Raw genomic sequence first — 7,753 nt, forward strand, 5'->3', positions numbered from 1 at the left:
AAAGTTTATGTATGCAATTTTGCTTCAAAAGATGCTGTAATTGGATAACTAGATTAATTAATGGACCAATCTCAACTCAAGCCATTTTAAATGTTCGGGACAATGGATTAAACGTAAAGCAAGTTATGCAAGTAACATAAGTTATGAAATCAGATTACAAGATTTCAAGGTAAGTAGAGTAACAAATTACTTTTTAATTTCCGAGTAAATATATGAAAAAAGTTACTTAAAAAAGCAATCAGATTTTTTAAACAGATGCTGTGATTGGATAACTAGGCTAATTAGTTGGACCAATATCATCTCACAACATTTCAAATGTTAGGGATTTGTTACAAGCAACTCAAGTTAAATACGTTATGTAATCAGATTACTTTTTCTAAGTAATGTAAAATAAATTACTTTGAGGAAATATCGGAGGTAAAAGGTTACTTGGTAAAAAAGTAACCAGATTTTTCCAACAGATGTTGTAATTGTATAACTAAACTAATTAGTGGACCAATATCATTTCATGACATTTCAAATGTTAAGAATAATGTATTACAAGTAACACAAGTTATGTGCGTTATGTAATCAGATTGCTTTTTAATGTAATGTAAAAGTATAGAATTACATTCTGAGGTAATATTTATTTTTTGTGTTACTATTTTGAAAAAAAAACTTTGTTAAAAAAAGTTCAGAAAACTTAAAGTTGTGATTGGATTACTAGACTAAATAATTGGACTGATCTCATCTCCCGTCATTTCAAATATTGATAGGGCTACTTACGCAAGTTACATAATCAGATTTTTTTTTCCATAAGTATCGTAAAGTAGCGCATTACTTTTTCATTTCATAAATATCTGAGTTTTTTTTTTTTCAGACAAAAAGTTCTTAAAAAGTTGTAATGCATTACTTTACGTAAAAGGAAAAAAAATGTGATTTTTTAAAAAATTGTGTTACAAACTGGCAGATGAAAAAACGTAGTAAAAAAGTAACATTAATTTCACTGAATAGAAAAAGTAGTTTAAGTAACGCAAAATGGTAATACAATACTTTTAAATAATTTTACCAACACCTGAGCTGAAGTCCATCCTCAAATTAAATTTGTATAGTGACCTCCTTCTGTCATATATAAACAAATTCACAAAAATCAGTATCAAAAGTTATCCACGTTGGTCAATGGATTGGAAAAAAAATAAAGAGATTTCTGAGCATTCAGAAATCCTTTTTATTATAATCATATAATCGAACTCGCTTCTCAGAAACAGTGATTTATTCGTAAATGTTTTATGTGATATTTTAATCATAGCTTTGAATGGAAACATAGCTATTATGCAGTTTCTTCAGCAATTTCAGGAAAGATGCTTCTTTTCTGACTGTAACAAGCGGGATATTAATTTCCCAGGCTGTTTTTGTTCAATCGTAAAGAGAGTAGATGTTTTAATAAATTGGCTCCATTATCTGCCATGAACTCCAGGGACAGTAAAGGTCATCGGGCACATGAGGGTTAGCCTTCTATTTTAGTGAATACTGTGAGCTATGCAGAGAGACTGTTTGAGATGCCACACTGCAATTCTCCTCTGGACCAAAGACAAATCAGGCCTCTTGTACAGTACAAGCCTTCAGGAAAATATTCCAGGATTTATTGATATTAATGTTCCTGTTTATTCTCTGCAAATGTTAAAAGGTTGTTGCAGGCTACAAAACATCACATGGCATTTCTAATTTAAAACAATCGATCAGCCCTCTGATTAAATATGTTGATTATAATGTGATAAATCTGTTGGCTTAGAGTAACTCTGCAACTAGATGTTGACTTAGAGTTATTAGAGTATTAGTAAAATGCTGAATAATATATAAATCATAATGAATCATAATTTTGTGTTTAAGACATCAGCATTCTCTCAAGCTATTTAGCTATCTGGATGAATCCGCCTTTTTAAATAAATCACTTAAATTATTCAATGACTCAAAGATTGTTTACCAGATACTCGATGAATCAGCCTTTATTTATGAATCTGTTAAATTATCCAATGACTGAAAGATTGTTTTACAAAAGTTACAGTTACTAAATGAATCTTTTTTTTCAGTTACTGGATGATTCCTTTTAAATGAATCACTTTAAAGAAATATTCAATTATAAAAAACTTACAGTTACTGGATGACACCGCCTTTATTAGCAAATCATTAAAATTATTCAATCACAAAAATTTTAACAGTTGTTAAATGAGTCAGTCTTTTTGAATGAATCACTTAAATTATTCAATGATACACGATTGTTTACCAGTTACTAGATGAATCAGCCTTTTTGAATGAATCGCTTAAATTATTTAATGACAATGTTTGTTTAACAGGTACTGGATAAATCAATCTTTATTAATGAATCACATATTTTAATCAATCACAAATATATTGACAGTTGCTGGATGAATCAGCATTTTTAAATGAATCGCTTAAATAATTCTGACACAAAGATTGTTGAACAGTTACTGAATGAATCAGCTTTTATTAATGAATCTGTTAAACTATTCAATGACACAAAGATTGTTTAACAGTTATTGCATGAATCAGCCATTAATTTATTGAATCGGTTAAAATATTCAATGACACAAAGATTGATAAGTTACCTACAGGTCTAATAATGTCATTGGCACATTCTTCATTTGCCCTATTAAGATAGGTCAAGATAAAATGTAAACCAATTTGATCTCTGCAAGAAATAAATATTATATCTGAACAATAAACCAGTGCTTCTGTGATCATTTTACTTTTTGTTAGACAGTAATAACAATACTGTGTGGTTCAAATAAATAAAGACTAGGCTGTTTCATAACCATGTGACTATTGTCAAACTAGTTAATTACAGTCAAGAGAATGTCAAGTCGACAATCTAAATAACATACAACCAACATGACGTTGGTTTTGTGAAGCCAGATGTGGTCCGGATGTTGTTTTCAAACCATAAATGGGAGCGCGCCACCTGTCCCAGTGAACTGATAGCTGGAAGTGTTTTATAAGCGCTCGGGGGTCAGCGCGCTTTACAACAACAGGTCAGTGAGCTGTTTATTTTCAGAGGGAAGAATGCACAGAGTGAAGTTTTGCGGAGCTCACTTTTATAAGAGAAGTTGAAAGACAAGGTAAGGTTAACGTCGAGGCAAGTCTTGGTGCGGTAATGGTTTGAGATCGAGAGATTTGTGCTCTTCTGATCCTTGACCTGCCTAACTCTTCTGAATCCAGTTCAATCCGGAAGTGCTCAATCTCAATTCATTTTAAAGGGCACATAGGTTACCCCTTGTTTCATATTTATTATAAGTCTTTTGTGTCCCAAGAATGTGTCTGTAAAGTTTCAGCTCAAAACACCCATCAGAGTATTTATTATAGCTGTTTGAAGTGGCTGTATTATAGCCGGGAAAAGCTTGTTGCTGTTTCTTTGCACTGGGCCTTTAAGGCAAGTCATCCCCGCCCACCGTTCCCACGTGCCTGTCAGCAACATGCCTCAGGAAGCAGATCTCCCGTAACGTTTGTGAGAAATACTACAGTGAGAACTTTAGCAATCAGTATTTGATGCATTTTTTGTGGAGTTGCAACGAGTTCACGCACACACATAGCACAGACACGTAGCACTAAGGGTGTCACGATCCTCCAAATCCTCGATTTGATTACATTTTCGATTCTAAAGTCACGATTCGATTCGATTTTCGATTATGAATAATTAATTAATTAATGACCAATTAATTATTTGTAGCCTACCGTTTAAACTACCTCACCTGCATGGTCTTTGTTTTACCCATAAACAAATCATACAGTAAATGAATAAAGGCAAGATACACACATAATTACCACCTGTCAATCACTTTTTCTGCGGGACTCGTGAATAGGCAGTGATCTGTGTCGTTATAATGGCGTCGGTAAAAAAGGCGCACAACCAACAGGAACCAGCCAACAGTATCTGAGGTGTTCGCTAAAATGACAAAGTACAAGTGTGTGAAAGATTGAAGCAGTCCTCTGACTGCCTGGACCTGCTGTCTCGGGCGCATGGCTGTGTGTGCGTCTGTGTCTGTGTGGTCACGTGATGTGCATTTTCAGAGGTAGAGAGGAAGGAGCGCTGCTCAGAAATGCTACACGCCACTGTGGATGTCAAATTGTTGTTCTAAAACGCCATTTAAAAACAAAGACAGTGTAAACAGGGCCTGAGTGTGAACTTTTCGAGAGCGGATTTGCAACGGGGGCGGGCGGAGGATCGCGATGCCGGTGTTGTCTATCTGACGAACCGTACGTAATACGTACATAGCAGAGCTTGCAGAACTGTGTTTTTTTTTTGTCGACAACACGAACGTTGTCAACATAACTCACTGGAAATATAAAATGCTCACACACCGGCGACTTCATTGAAAGAGGAGAGGGTTTAAGCTCTGTCGACTAGTCTCCTGCTACTGCAGTTTAACAAGCACTTCAACAAGCCTGTTTTTTTCCCGCTTGGCAAGCCAAGCTGACGTGACATGGGGGCGTGGCAGCATCGACGAATCCATTTTTTGATTCGATAATCGAAATTGAGCATATATTTCGATCGATTTGGATTAATAATCGAAATTGTGACACCCCTACATAGCACAGACACACACGCACATACATAGCGTAAACAGGCAGACACACACATAGCACAGACACGTAGCGCAGACACACACACGCACATACATAGCGTAGACAGGCAGACACACAAATAGCACAGACACGTAGCGCAGACACACACACGCACATACATAGCGTAGATACGCAGACACACACACACACACACACACACACAGCACAGACACGTTGCGCAGAAACACACACACACACATAACGTAGACAGTCAGACAAACAGACACACACAGAGAGACAGTGAAAGAGACACGTGGCTGTGCTGATGAAGTGAATCTGAAGTGAATGGCTGTACTTCATTACACACGTGCACACGTTTTAAAACATGTTAAACTTGTTAAACTCACTCTTGATCACCTCCGATGATGATTGATGATCCTAGCAAACTGAACAGACCTTTAATTCCCGGTTGCTTTGCGCTCGTTCTGTCTTGTCGATATGAATATATGCATTACTACGGAGAGATGTTAATGCACGCAGCTGTCAATCAATATTGGTGGGCGGGGGGACCACACTCCTACGTCAAGTTGCGGTCGATCTGAAAACTGCTCCAATTGGTCCACCATTTTTATGTTGTTAAATTTAAAAAAAATGTCTGGGTGTGTTTATTTTACCGCAGTATAACAGTATATACACTATACTAACACACATGTAAGTCCAAACAGCCTGAAAAGTAGATTTTTCACCATAGGTGCCCTTTAATAATAGTATAAATAAAATCCAATATTTAGCTACATCATATAAAACCTTCTCCATACATTCGTTTTCCTTCAGCTTAGTCCCTGATTATTCGGCGAATGAACCACCAAATGTTCCAGTATATGTTTTACGCAGCGGATGCCCTTCCAGCTGCAACCCAGTACTGGGAAACACCCATACACTCTCACATTCACTCACACACTATGACCAATGTCGTTTATTCAATTCACCAGTACCGCATGTCTTTGGAATGTGGGGGAAACCGGAGTACTCAGAGGAAATCCTCGCCAACACGGGGAGAAAATGCAAACTCCCCACAGAAATGCCAACTGACAGAGTCGGGACTCGAACCAGCGACCTTCCTGCTATGAGGTGATATGAAAGTGTAAAAATGCAAACAGTGTAGGGGATTCGGGGGATTAAAAATATCAATAGAAGTGCCAACAGTTCACAGACCCTATAAGTCTGTGTGTGTGTGTGTGTGTGTGTGTGTGTGTTTGTACCTTGTATTCTTCATGTTGTGGGGACCAAATGTCCCCAGAAGTATAGCAATACATGTTAATGCATTACACCTATGGAAAGTGTTCATTAATGAGTGTTTTTTGTGTGTGTGTTTTGCATCTGTGAATGTGTGCACGTTTGTATAGTGTGTAAGAGTGTGTGTGCATGTGTGAATATGTGCATGTGTGAGTGTGTTTGCTTTGCATGTGTGTGTGTATATCTGAGTGTGTGTGCCTGTGTATGCTTGTGTGCCTGTGTATGCATGTGTATATCTGAGTGTTTGCGTGTACATGTATGCGTGTGCGCGTAGATGTATGTGTGTGCGCGAGTGTGTATGTGTGTGCATACACATGCATGAGTATTACACATGCATGAATGTGTGTGTGTTTGTTTGTGTGTGTGTATGCGTGTGTGCGTGAGTGTTTGTGTGCACGTACGTGTTTGCATGCATGAGTGTGTGCGTGCATGTATGAATTTATGTGTGTGTGTATATATGCATGTGTGTGTGTGAAAGTCTGTGTGCGTGTGTGCACATCTGAGTGTGTGCATGTTCATGTGTGTGCTTGTGTAGGCGTGAGTCTGTGTGCATTTGCATGTTCATGAGTGTGCTTGTGTAGGCGTGAGTGTGTGTGCATTTGCATGTTCATGAGTGTGCTTGTGTAGGCGTGAGTGTGTGTGCATGTGTGTGTGTCCATGTTTTGTGTGTGTTTTTGTATGTGTATGTGAGAATGCATGCGAGTGTGTGTGCGTGTATGTGTTTATGTGCGTGTTTGTATGTGTGTGCGTGTACATTCATGCTCGTGCGCGTGCACCTGCATGTGTGAGCATGCATGAGTGTGCGTGCATGTATGGGTGTGTGTGTGCATGTTCATGAGTGTGCTTGTGTAGGCGTGAGTGTGTGTGCATGTGTGTGTGTCCATGTTTTGTGTGTGTTTTTGTATGTGTATGTGAGAATGCAAGCGAGCGTGTGTACGTGTTTATGTGTGTGTTTGTGTGCGTGAGTGTTTGTGTGTGTGTACATTTATGAGTGTGCCCGTGCACCTGTATGTGTGAGCATGCATGAGTGTGCGTGCATGTATGAATGTATGGGTGTGTGTGTGTGTGTGTGTGTGTGCCTGTGTATGCTTGTGTGCCTGTGTATGCATGTGTATATCTGAGTGTTTGCGTGTACATGTATGCGTGTGCGCGTAGATGTATGTGTGTGCGCGAGTGTGTATGTGTGTGCATACACATGCATGAGTATTACACATGCATGAATGTGTGTGTGTTTGTTTGTGTGTGTGTATGCGTGTGTGCGTGAGTGTTTGTGTGCACGTACGTGTTTGCATGCATGAGTGTGTGCGTGCATGTATGAATTTATGTGTGTGTGTATATATGCATGTGTGTGTGTGAAAGTCTGTGTGCGTGTGTGCACATCTGAGTGTGTGCATGTTCATGTGTGTGCTTGTGTAGGCGTGAGTGTGTGTGCATTTGCATGTTCATGAGTGTGCTTGTGTAGGCGTGAGTGTGTGTGCATTTGCATGTTCATGAGTGTGCTTGTGTAGGCGTGAGTGTGTGTGCATGTGTGTGTGTCCATGTTTTGTGTGCGTTTTTGTATGTGTATGTGAGAATGCATGCGAGTGTGTGTGCGTGTATGTGTTTATGTGCGTGTTTGTATGTGTGTGCGTGTACATTCATGCTCGTGCGCGTGCACCTGCATGTGTGAGCATGCATGAGTGTGCGTGCATGTATGGGTGTGTGTGTGCATGTTCATGAGTGTGCTTGTGTAGGCGTGAGTGTGTGTGCATGTGTGTGTGTCCATGTTTTGTGTGTGTTTTTGTATGTGTATGTAAAAATGCAAGCGAGCGTGTGTACGTGTTTATGTGTGTGTTTGTGTGCGTGAGTGTTTGTGTGTGTGTACATTTATGAGTGTTGCCGTGCACCTGTATGTGTG

General features: G+C 38.8%; 1 long non-coding RNA gene across 1 annotated transcript; it reads right to left on the reverse strand.

Moving 5' to 3' along the window:
- Positions 1-2,069: 2,069 nt before the first annotated feature.
- Positions 2,070-5,436, reverse strand: LOC141377676 (uncharacterized). The gene is made up of 2 exons (XR_015507227.1): positions 2,506-5,436; positions 2,070-2,442 (listed from the first exon to the last, which is right to left on the reverse strand). It is a non-coding gene; the product is annotated as an uncharacterized LOC141377676 (long non-coding RNA).
- Positions 5,437-7,753: the final 2,317 nt, after the last annotated feature.

This window comes from Danio rerio, chromosome 14, assembly GCF_052040795.2.
Source record: "Danio rerio strain M-AB ecotype USA chromosome 14, GRCz13ab, whole genome shotgun sequence".
Taxonomy (NCBI): Eukaryota; Metazoa; Chordata; class Actinopteri; order Cypriniformes; family Danionidae; genus Danio; species Danio rerio.